At 33.0% G+C, this 13,363-nt stretch overlaps 1 long non-coding RNA gene across 1 annotated transcript; it reads left to right on the top strand.

Moving 5' to 3' along the window:
- The first annotated feature begins 8,244 nt into the window (after nucleotides 1–8,244).
- On the top strand, nucleotides 8,245–10,410 carry LOC136275350 (uncharacterized). Its single transcript, XR_010713910.1, has 3 exons — nucleotides 8,245–8,499; nucleotides 8,898–8,997; nucleotides 9,400–10,410. It is a non-coding gene; the product is annotated as an uncharacterized lncRNA (long non-coding RNA).
- The last annotated feature ends 2,953 nt before the right edge of the window (nucleotides 10,411–13,363 follow it).

Raw genomic sequence — 13,363 nt, 5'->3', positions numbered from 1 at the left:
ACCATGCTTCAAAAAGACATTCTAAATAGGCAACCGAAATGTGAGTCTCATTTGTCGAGTTATAAGCGAGTTACAAAGATTAAAATTCTTCGCTATGTAAACAATGCGCTGTTTACAGTTTAAATGTTGAAGTAAAAAGTTCAGTTTTAAACCTAAAATGAATGTGTTAAACGTTAGGGACTGTTTATCTATGCTTAAAAGAAAAAAAAAGATTTATAAATAAGCAGGAAAACAATTTTTTACTGGTAAAATGGGCCTATTTAAACAAACACAGGTCACGAGCCTTGTTTACATGACAAAGAATTGTGAGCCCTGTATCTTGCTTTTAACTCTACGAATGACTCTCAAATTTTATTTGATCATTAGAAATGCATTTTTAAAGCATTGAATATACTAAAATCAAAGTACTGAAGTACTGAAAGCCGGGCTCTTTTGGTGTGTCTTTATGCATATTGTGTAGTAAAGACTGAAAATATCTCTCTCTCTCTCTCTCACTCTCTCTCTCTCTCTCTCTCTCTCTCTCTCTGTGTGTGTGTGTGGATTAGGCTGTCTCCCTTTTAATGTCGGCAAAGCATCACAGAGCGACCAAATTTTGTAAGCGGCTATAAACAAAAAATAAGTCTGTCTAGTAGAAGTTAAAAAGTTCAACAGTTGCTGCCTTGAATTTTGCAACAAAGCATTATATTCAATCCCCGTTTCTTCATCGTGCAGCAAAGTAATTCATGGAAATTCATGCGCATTGTATGTGTCCAAATTGCATAGTAATGTTTTAAAAACACGTTATTAATAAGAAAACTAAAAAAGAGAGACAATTCATTCGAAATTTAAAAAAAGAAACAAAATGCCAACACTTTTGACAAAACGTGGCTCTTTGTGTAACTATTTGGTATAGCGGAAGCTTTACCTAGACGCTGTTTGGTTTTTTGTTTATTTGTGCTATTTATAGTAACATTGGCGATTGGCCTGCCTATAGCCAGGATCTGCTTTCAGCAGAGCCCAGCTAAATATAAAAATAATATTTAATCAAAACTGTGACCCTTTAAAAAAAAACAATGCGTTCAGCACTATGACTCCCAAATTCATCATGTTCTGGGATAAAAAAAAGGTGCTTTTTAAAGTAATAGTGTTAAATACCTTTTATTTAAAAAATAATCAGTAATTTAAATGATATTAAATTAATTATATAAACTGATTCACTTAAAAACAAATAATTAAAAAACAGATCAATAAGCATGTGAACAAATAATATTCTTATATTTAGGATATTCAAGTATCTTATCAAAGAATATTGCTTATGTTCAAATGATAAATCCATCAAAAAATAAAAAAAAACATTACATTTGCCATTTTTATGCTTCTTATTTGCATTTGCAAAATATCCCTTGACAAAATGCAAGACAAATATCAAATCATGCAGAATAATTACGTCGACTTGAGGAACGTTATTGTTCTGCCACAGGCCCATTTTCTTCGTTGAAGTAAAACGCCCAGCTTTTTACATTCTTTATTCAGCCAATATAGCAGGAAATTTACGGTAACAACTGAAACTTAACAACATATAGACATTTATACTATACCTAATATAATTAGAAAAATTTATCACACACTGCACTTTCATACACACTTGCCAAAAATCTCGAATGAAGTTTTAAATAAATAATCAGAATATAATATTACAAATATGTAGGTGTAAGAAAAAAGACATACATCGTTGCGCCTTTGCACCACGAAAATATGGATGACGAAGCGTCCCTGACGCTGTAGAGGGTCTTCAAAATGGATCTGTGCGTCCCAGACGCGCGGGAAATAATGTCTCCCAGAAACAGCTTACCGGATGTAATTATCACCAAGTAAATTGGGAACCCAAAACTGACGTTACAGTTATGTTATCATGAGAGCCACATTAGTTTGAGAATCTGGATTGTATCATCTTCGCTAACCAGGGGTCCCCGGTACACTATGCTTCTCATAATGATAAGTGTAGTGTATCGGAAACCCTTGGTTAGCGATGGTGGGATTGTATATGAGTAAATTAATTTTCAAACGCAAGACTCTGATAATGTACATACAGGAAAAAACTTATATGATTATGCTTGAATGAGACTGATTTATGTAGCATATATATGGCTGACATATTCGAACCTTAAAATTTCATTCATATCCTTTTTTTTGTCTAAAAACCCTATTATATGTGGGTCAAAAAGTTTTACGTATTTAAATGGAAAAAAAAGTATTGTGATGTAGTCACTGTAATGTCTTAATATGGTCATATTTACGAACAGTATCTAATTTTATAAATTTTTTCTTTGTTGGCTACATAAAGGCTATCGTTTGCATCGACACAGAAACCTTCTGGGCTGTACATACGCATATCTATATGGCTAAGGAACTGTCCTTCCTGATCTAGTACATGTATATTAAAGTCTTTATCTGTTCCGATTATAATCCTACTCTGACTGTCTGTAGCAATGCCAGTTGGATCAAACAATTTTTCAGAGGTGGTCTGACCGGTGTACCTATATCTAAGCTTTCCATCCTGATTTACCACTACTACTGCATGGGCGTCATGATCAGCAACACAAATGTCAAAGTTCTTGTTTTCTACTAGATATTTTTTTCCACCTGGAGAGTTTTTGCCATCGTTCATGATAACCAGGAGGTCACCAGATAGGGTAGTGCAGATGTCTAGAACTTTCCATCCTTTCAACCTTATGACTTCCTTTATTTGATTGTCCTCCACTATGTTTATATTTCTATAATCATCAGCATAAATAAGATCGCCATTCTTTGTTACTGCTATAGCAACAGGTGTGTGTTTTGCTTTAATTGACCGAAGTAGTTCACCTTTGGTAGAGTAAAGCTTTATACGCTTACCACTATCAGAACTCCAAGAATTATCACTACCAATAATCCATATCTCATATTCGCTCAAACAGGCCAAGCCATGTATCCATCTGTGCCCAGACTCAAATGTTTCAATGGTATTTGAACTCTTTAATAAAAGGTTGGATTGGAAAGAACATCCACTCTCGGTCGTAAATACACCAAACTGTCTACGTAAGTGCATTGTATCGATTTTCTTTGGAAGAAAACTCGGGAATGATAGCTTTTCTGGAAATCTGTTGAATACCGCATTTCTTGATTCGTATACGGCTGTCAAATAGAAGTCTTTTAAATCTAAAATTCTTTTCAGATCTTGAATGCTTTGCTTAATTTCAGATATTGTTCTAGCGATGATTTCTTCTTGTTGCTGGAGGGAAGCAATGTGATTTCTTTTCTCCGCTAAGATAGTATTATGTAGCTCGGAGACAAGTCTGTCAACTTCTACATGCCATTCCTGTCCCTGTTTAGTAACCTTTTATGTTAGATCTTCAAAATAGGAGTCTACATTTAATTGGTCAGTTTTTAATTGGATTAGAATTTCTTTGTATTTTGGATATATGATTTGCTGTATTTCTTTAAAATCCTTCTCAATGACCTCTTTCTTTGACCTAATTACTTCCATTAGTTCAGCCAGAGTGTGACTTTTATGAGAGTTGGACAAAAGACAAGTGTTACAAACTGGTATGTCACATCTCTGACAGTGGAGTTCACAACGCTCACTTGCGTGACTTTGACATTTTATATATTTAGGAATGGATCCCTGCTTTTGATATGGAACAACTTTGTGATCTTTGGATAAATCGGACAGGTGCTTCCCCACGCAAGCTAAGCATACATTGCATTGACATTCTTCACAGTGTAATAGCGGATTAGGTGCATTACATAGATCACAATGAATAGGGCTATTGGCATCTTCGATGTTTTCCTCTTCCATGACAGAGGAGTTTTTGGTTTTAATCCTGCAAAAATTCAAATAATCTGAATTAAAAGGAAATCCTAATCTTGATCGATTATTATATTCTATATCTTTCGAATTCGAAATTTCCAAACACACCAAGTTGTAGATTAATAATGGAATCGTTTTGTTTTGCATTTTAGCTATGATTGAATGGGTATTCTTTGTTTATGTAATTATGCCGTTTTTGCCAACAGCCTTAGTTTTCTGTTCATTTTTTGTTCATCCTGCTCTTTGCATTTCTCTTTTTATCTAAAGACACACTACATCTCATTTTGCGCAAATACAATGAGATGTGTTAATCCCGTGACTTATGTGAATTATCTTGCACAGTCAAAGGTATGAATTTTGCAAAGATTACGCTTTGTAACATCTTAACGTTTGCAATTGATAACTAAAACTAATTATTCTAGACGGCCTATACAGTGAAAAGTGCTAACCATGTCTTTTGTTTAGCACTGCATGCGCACTGATAGTAAACATTTCAGCGTGGCTTTCAGAAAGAGAATGACAAGACCTCGGGTTTCGATAGATTTGGCTAGAAAATTATCAAAATAGGTGGAGACAAAACACAACTGCGAACAATATATTTTGTAAGAGATTAAAAAAAAATCTCTGTGATATCAATTTACCATAAGAATATTTTAACATGATTTAGATCCGCTGAGCCTTTCCCTCTCCTTTTTTCTTTAGGTACCACACTTTAAATAACGCGAAGGTCATATAAAGTGTATAATTTTTTTTATCATTAGGAGTTAAGACAATTTATTGTCTTATTATTGTCATTATATGTCACGCGCATTATCCCGTGCATGAATCATCATCACTACCTGTTTATTTCTATAAAACTATCTCCAATATTCCACTGAACAACTGCTGTCATTCAAACCACGTGATGTAATTAATATTCCAAAGTTGAATCGATATGATATATATTCTAAAATCCGGAACATCTTTAACATGCAATTGCGAGCTTATCATTGCTGTGGAAAGATTCGAACTCTTGGTGCATGTAAAATTATAGAAATGTGTTTCAAGTAATAACCAGGATGAGGAAAATTAGCCGTTGTATATCTTCAATCATTTTAAAATTATTTTTAAACATACTTAACAAAATAACTTAATATAACATTAACGGTTACAGTTTCGCAAAATGTTAAAAATAAAATCAGGATTAAATTCATAGAAATGTTTTCCTGCGCTTTAAATGTTATCTGACTCTCGTTTTCCAATATTTGTCCGTGAAAAAAAACCCAGAATATTAAACGTCAGGTATTATTGATTTTTTTTCTTATCACCTTTTCAATTCATTTTCTTGAAACCCTTCCCGATTGTTATCGGAAAATGAACTACCAAAACTAAAGATTAAAAATATCGAGGACATGAATTCATACTATTCAAAGCAATGAAAAAATGAGAGGCTGATTTCATAAAAAATATTATACAAATATTGACTGGGGTTGAGGGCAACATTGAGTATATTAGCCCCCGAGGGACGAAATATTGCCCGACGCGAAGCGGAGGGCAATATTTCCGTCCTTAGGGGGGGGGGGGAATATAATCAATGTTGCCCGAAAACACAGTCGACATTTGTTTTGTTATATGAAGAAACAAACCAAAATTTAAGAAAGTAATTGAAAACAGATCGCCGTAATTTTCTCAGCTCAACAATGAATTCATAAATTCATTTTTGTGCAAAGTTCATTTCCAAAATATTCTAAGCATCAAACGGTCACTTGTGATATTCCGCCGACCGAAAGTATTAACACACAGATGTTCTACTTGAATTTACTTCACAGTAATTCGCAAATCCTTCACTGGATGAAAAATCAAGTTTCAGCAAAACTGAAACTATATTGAAACCTTGCTGAAACTTGAAGTTGAAGTTTCATGTATAGTTTCCGCAATGCGGAAACCATTATATCGATTCAGCAAGTATCCGTTAGGTTTCAGTCAGCAGAAACTTTAGTCTAAGATTCCTGATGGTTTCCGCAATGCGGAAACTAAATGTGAATCGTGTGAATAGTTGTGTAAATTATTATGGAAATATAAATCAGTTTCAGAACATTTCCGCTAGGTTTCAGTATGCTGAAACTTTAAGTTAAGATTCCTGATGGTTTCCGCAATGCGGAAACTAAATTTGAATCATGTGAAAAGTTGTGTAAATTATTATGGAAATATCAATCAGTTTCAGAACATTTCCGCTAGGTTTCAATATGCTGAAACTTTAAGTTAAGATTCCAAATGGTTTACGCATTGCTGAAACTATTACTAAAATTGATTTGAGTTTAAATAGTGATATCATTTATTTTCAACAGGTTTAAGTTTAATTCTAGCCTAATGATAATGAATCAGTACATACTAAAATGTATAGTAAGGTTTCAGCGTGACTGAAACTATATGTATACATGTAACTATCTTCAAATGTGGCAAATAAGGCGATTAAGAACCTTAATAAGTAATTAATTGAATTTGAAAAGAAAAACTGATGTCTGATCTTGTTTAATGCATATGATGAAATCATTAATCTTAGGTACTCGGGCACGTGTATACATGTGTATACATTCTTTGTCCAGGTGACATCCTCTGTGATTTTCCTGTATATTCTGTGTGGATTGCAGGGTTTTTTCTGTCAGGAGTGAACAAAAGACTGTTACATAACATATACACAGTACGAAGCGTGAGTTTATAACTGGAGCCCGGCGGGAATTTTTTTTCAATTTGTGTGTACCTGATCGAGTAAGTAAAACTGATAAGTAAATTATAATTATTTAGTAAAATAAATTAATAAACCTATTTTGTAAGACTCCTTCTTAAATCATTTAGTTATCATTTGAATGAACCTTGATGTACAGTAACTAACTAAGCAAACAAATTAAGGTAAAGTCGTTGTAAATTTTTACAAATCGTACCAAATATTCGTACAACCTGAAGTTTAGAGTTAATTCATTTCTTTTTTAATACCACGCCAACACATGTACATAGGATTTTTTTTTTTTAATTCTACAGTTGATAATAACAAGTAAAACCCACTTGGAGTTTGAGTCTAATATAATAATTGTTTAATTATTTACATGCATTTCAGACTTTACTGCATGTATGACTGTATCATGATTCACTGGCGTCGGAAGCAAATTGAAAGTGGGGGGGGGGGGGGGCTAGACTAATCCTCAGAAATATTGAGGAAAAACCCTAATTCCCAAAATCATGAAAATCCTAATCCGGGGGGGGGGTATACCTATACTATATACTTCCGAAAATAAATTTCCCTACCCAAACTTTTTTTCCCAAAATCATGAAATTCCAAATCCGTGTCGGGGGGGGGGGGGGGGGGGGGGGGGGGGGGGGGGGGGGAGCTAGTATGCCTATTACTCCAACTTCTCAATCTTTCAAGGTAAATTTAGGAACAATGACATTTCCGGCGAGAAAAAGTGGGGGGAGGCTATATGCCTATTGGTTAAGTCTAACTTTGCACTAAGCCCCAACCCCCCCCCCCCCCCCCCCCCCCCGGTTCGACGCCTACGTGTATGTGATTCGTGCATTTCTTTACTTTGTATTTACTTTCTGTACTGTAAAGACAGATATTGATACATGTTTATGAAACATGCACATGTTTCTGCTACAAGATATAATAAGCATTATTTATAATTTTACTGAAGTTATACGTTATATTACAAAATCAGTTTAAAATCCAGCACTAGCCATGTGGTGCACGTGATTTTAATCCCATTTTTAAAATTTGATTATACATTCGTATACATTTGATGTAGAAAGTATACCAAATAATTAAAATTATATTTTGTTTATATATCAGTCCGACGTGTACGTCTTACTTCCCGGCTTGTTTAACGCGTTTGTATTTTAATTTCATAAGTATTCTTAACGTACTGTTCATCGTATGACCAATCAGTGCACATGTGTAACTGTAAAATAATTGCCATCAATTCATCGTAGTTGTAAATTTACCGTACGGGTGAACGCTGTTAACCGGACCCCGTTAATTGATCGGCATCTAATTATATTTGTGATTTCTGTGTGTTCATGCAGAACCTGCTCTGTGATGAACATAATATTTTCACACCTCTATATTTTGAATAAGAATTTGACCGTGCTTAGAATCGCGGTGAAAATTGGACAAGTGAAGACTAACTTGTCAGTAAACTATATGTGGCTCTATCATATTTAGTTTGGCAAAATCATCAGTACATGTAAATAAAATATAGTTAAAGACAAAATCTGATACATATGTCTCATTAAAACTTGTTTAATTTCATTAGACATTTGTAAACAAACGGTCGGCCATTTTTTTTGGTTAATCACGTGTTACAAATACAATTGTAACAAACACACGCCAATACTTTGTTGTATTTAACCAGGAAATACTGACTCCGACAGTTCTTATTTAAAATAAATATACATGTAAAAAGTATACTATTCGGTAAAAAAATGATAATTTTGATTAAACCTTATTCTTTTTAAACTATCCCAAGATGCACTTTTCCAAGATTTAGCGAGTTCTGATTGGTCAGTATTGGCGCACTTTATGATTCCGAGCGAAGGTTAAAATGGACAAGAAGGTGCTGTTGTAAAATGGAGAATTGAGAAGCATTAATGGCCTCTACAACAAGGAGATAATGCAGGAACGAAGAACTCATGTCAAGGTAACTTAATTCACAATATAGATACTCCCAATAACATTTTCAAGGCTCTAATTTATCTCTCATTTGTAAACGAGATCTCGCGCCATCAAATCAAGATGGCGTCATTTTTTCAAACTTGGTTCGGCGTTTTGATTTTTATTACCGTATCTCTTTTAAATATACGTTTTGACCAAGTTAACCATTAACCAACTTTATATGCATGATAATCGAGATTATCCACGGTATACACATATATAATTATATAAACGTCCCTTATATATGAAATTGAATGCTTGGTTGGTAAACAAGACGAACAATGAATCTTTCGCACATTATACAATTTACAAACTCTAAATGTAACGAAAAAAATTTATTAATTAAATCCGGAAAATGAAATCTTTCACGTTTTTCTTTTTCAGCATTGACAGCATACAAAGTCAATGTTTCCGGTGATTAGTTGCATCCTCTGTTCGGTGATTCGGGTGAATGTTTTGACCAGCTGGACGATATGAACGCAAGGTATTGCTTTGAAATTGATTATTTTCACCATTAACTTATACATGTGTTGGATGTTTATAATTTACTTTAGTAATTTTTTGGAAATCCAGGTCTAAGTTCTTGAAAAGGAGGTTGATGGGGGGGGGGGGGGTGAAACACACTTATTGTATATAAGTTTTTCCATTGTTCAGCAAACAATAATTGAATCAAAATGAAAATAACATAGCCTCAAACATAAAATGAAACATTTTAGACCAGATACTACTGTAGTCATTATATGACATAGTTTAAACAGCAACTGGCAACTGCATAGTAGCTTCTGTATGCAGAATTTTATTCAGAATGCTTTTATTACATGTTAGGCTGAATGACTTATGTTTATTGTTTAACAATCTAAATGAAACTTTATTATTCTTGTTTAAGATAAATAGAACAGACATAAAGTACAGCCCTGTGAAAGGAACAAGTTCACCGCAAGAAGAAGAATTTTAATGCTACCACTGTCCAGAACTACTATTAAAGTCTGCTGTAGCCATGATGTGATCATATGAGTGCTTCACTGGTCTGGACAATGCTCGAAAGTCCCCCAAAAAGGCCTATTTCCATAAACTACGACTCGGGTTACATCAACAACAGCCAAGGACACTCCTTATTGATTCGAATGGACACATCTCTACGACCCGACTAAACCTCTGCAGAACAAGACTTTTTAACTGTAAAGTATTCTCATTTCAAAAAACCTATAAACTATAAAAGTACTTTTTTATATGATCAAATACACCAGCATATTACAATGTCTGTCTGTAAGCTAGAATCTTAGAAAATCACATGGTTTTGACTTATTAAATGATTGATTAAACCTTGCAGATATTAACTTTCATTTTCTTAAATAATTTGTTATATTTGCATATATTGCATAAAATATTAGACTCCATGTAACATATATCCTCACACCTCCAAGTTGATAAGTGTTAACTACTTTTTTTTCCATTTTCTTTGTTTAAACATTTATTGATAACTTAGTTTTTATTTGCAGCAATATATGAAAAATTAAGAAACCAATCTTAAATGTAAAAACACTGCATTAGGAGATGAATGCATGGGTCATAGAAATGATAAAATACACCAAACAATATTCAATTATGTCGTATATGAAAAAATATAAAGACAACATATACCCCATGTATTACAATTTTTATATAACAAAATTACTTGGATGGAAAGTTGTTTCCATGTGGGTTTTATTTTAATCTGTGTTATGTAACTAATATATAATTGGAATTAGCTTTTATATCATAAGTAAAATGCTGGTATTGATGAGAATTGTAAGGTGAATGATCTGTGTGATACTTTGTATTTTATACATTCATGCTACAAAAAGCAAGTACATGTACATGTAGTAATACTTGTCATATATAAACAATGTATATTTTACTTCATGTCTTGGATTTAAAAATATTAATGTAGGTAAAGTAGTGAAATGTAGGAAGGTAAACCGTGTGTAAAGAAGAATATTCATCAGGAATGAAGTGTGTTGCAATCAGCATAATTAATTAAATGTGTACATCATATTTTTGCACATGATTTGACAGACTGCTCCATTGTTAGCTTTTTATTGGCCAACAAGCTTTTCATATCTCCCTATGGGTCATCTATTAAATACTGACAGGCTTATGATATTAAAATCTGATCAGTTGGTACATCATGGGTGGAAATGAAAAGTTCACTTTGGACTTAATGGATTATCAAAAAAATGATATCAAATCCTGTTCTATTGTAAAACATTAGATTATATTACTAACAAAGAAAAGGTTTATCCCAACTTGTAAGTGGGTCACTTTGACCTCATTTTGGAATTTATTGACATATTCAAATCAAATCTGGGTCATACCTCTATAGTCAACTACTATCTTGTAGTGTACATTATTTTTTTTAAAGATGGATACTTTAGACTTTTCAAAAATATTTTATGGTGTACATATTCATTGTAGTTCAAAACAAATTGAGACAAGTGTATCATGTTCATGTAACAGTGAAGTTTTCTTTGTTTATTCATGTACTTGCAGTTATTTTGTAAATTGCATTCATATTTTTAAAAAAGTAAGATCTTTGTTGCATTTTTAAAGGGAGATTTGATAGGCATTTAATCGAGATGAAAAAAATACAAATGTAAAGATTTCTATGGGAGTTTTTTTTCTTGTGCAATTTTATCATTTTTTAAATAAAAGTCCCTAATAAGGGAATTGCCATATGGATGTTCCTCCATTATTGTATCTTGGCTGTATTTTATTTATTATTGGAAACAATTTCAGATTTTTAAACAAAATAAATTTGGAACTGTTTGAAATTGTTTTTTTTTACATAAAGTAGAAACCTTGCTCAGCTTTTGTGAAAGCAAAAATATAAAAAGTTTCAGTAAGTTTCAGTTGCGGAAACCCTTTGTAAACAATATGTTTCCCAATTGTATATGGAGGTTGAAACTATGCAGAAACTTCAAGTTTCAGTAAGTTTCCGTCGCGGAAACCATTTGTAAACAATATGTATCCCAAACGTATATGGAGATTGAAACTATGCAGAAACTTCAAGTTTCAGTAAGTTTCCGTTGCGGAAACCATTTGGATTCATGGACAGCCTAAGTTTCAGCACTGCGGAAACTTAATGAAACTTGAAGTTTCCGTGCTGAAACCTGTCGGAAACTTAAAGTAACCTTAAGTTTCCGCAGAGTTTCCAAAGGGTTTCCGCAGCGCTGAAACCAGATATTTCATCCAGTGCTTATATCCTTTATGATAGCAAACCGTCGCATTGCGCGTCCGTTATTTACTTGCCTTGACTGACTGTCTATTATGACGTCACCTTGTTTTGGAGTTGCGAAGAGTTATTTACGTCATCGTTTACAAAGCAACAAATCAGAGGCGATTATTTGAAATAGAGGGAATGTTCTCTAGATATTATTCCTAGCCGGTCAATATCAAGAAAATATTGACCGGTCAATATTTTTCGGACGAGCTAATATTACAATTATTGACTATTCATCTATATAGATTTTTATCGTGCGAATATACTACTGAATATAACAAATATATATTTCTTACCTTATGTTGTTGTTAACGTTGTTTCTATAATGACCGATATGCCTCCTCTTGTGTTTATCAAGGTAGGATCAAGTTGTGAAATGGCCAATGCTATGCCAACAAGATAAGCTATTGACAACAATCAATACAAAATGCTTATCTGAGTGTGTATAAAGGTAGCTCGGCATACGATTTCTTTAAATCGATCCCATCTAGATCTAACACTGCCAGAAATGTCGCATTTAGGTCTCCGTCACTCGGTATTCAGACAATACGTGTTGTATATTGTGTTTAAGTTAACTTTTTTAAGTTATGGACATCAAAAATAAATTTAAAGTTCTCAAAAACGAAAAAAATAAATAATTGATAAAAGTTGGAAAACAATTCACACAGCATTATAAGAATGTTTAGTGTCTTTATTTCATTTTTACTAGTTACAGTTAAAAACATCTAACAATTACACAATTTTCATAATATTACAGACTTACATTTATATTTAAAAAAACCATCCCCGTAAGAGTCCCCCTCCCCATCCCCCACACCCCCACCCCCCCCCCCCCAAAAAAAATCAAACCAACCAGAACTATTCGTGAAATGAAATATTCTGTTAAATTGAAAACAAGAGGGAAAAATGTTTTTAATTGATATTTAGAATATTTGTGATATTTGTTTCCCTTATCAAACAGGTCACGCGATCATCATGCAGCTCAGCCTGACTTCAGATGTGTGCAAAGATAAACTAGTCTATTTAAAATTTATACATATACACACAGTAAACTTCCTTATATGTGCAACAAGCAAAAGTACTTTTAAAGAGATTTCATGAATCATTAAAGAACTTCTGTATGACCAGAATTCATTATAAGTTTATAGCGAATTCGTAAAAATTTGTTTAAAAATAAATCAGTTGACAGTACTGTATAAAATTTTATATCACCGCCATTTAAAAAAATTAAAAAAAAATGTGAAAACAATTATTTCCCTTCATTTCTATTCTGTAGAATACTTGAATTTTGATATATAAGAATTGTGCGGGAAAAAAGTTGTGATAACAAGCGGTTTAAAACAACAACCTACAGAAAAATAGAAAACAAAAGCGGTGCAAACACGGTCCTCTACAACAATGAGATATATGTACTTTGCGTCGTTAATTTCTTGTATCTTTATTGTCATTTGAAATGAAAAATATTCGTTAAATGAAAACAGAATAAAAACATTTTTGTTATCATTTAATAGCATGTAAACACATGCAATGATAAGTAATGCGTGATTAAACAGAATAAATCTACGATACGATCACAATGATAGGCAGAAGA

This window comes from Magallana gigas, chromosome 1 (genome assembly GCF_963853765.1).
Source record: "Magallana gigas chromosome 1, xbMagGiga1.1, whole genome shotgun sequence".
NCBI classification, from domain to species: domain Eukaryota; kingdom Metazoa; phylum Mollusca; class Bivalvia; order Ostreida; family Ostreidae; genus Magallana; species Magallana gigas.
Note: the sequence above shows the minus strand (reverse complement) of the source record. Positions and strands in the feature narration are given on the sequence as shown.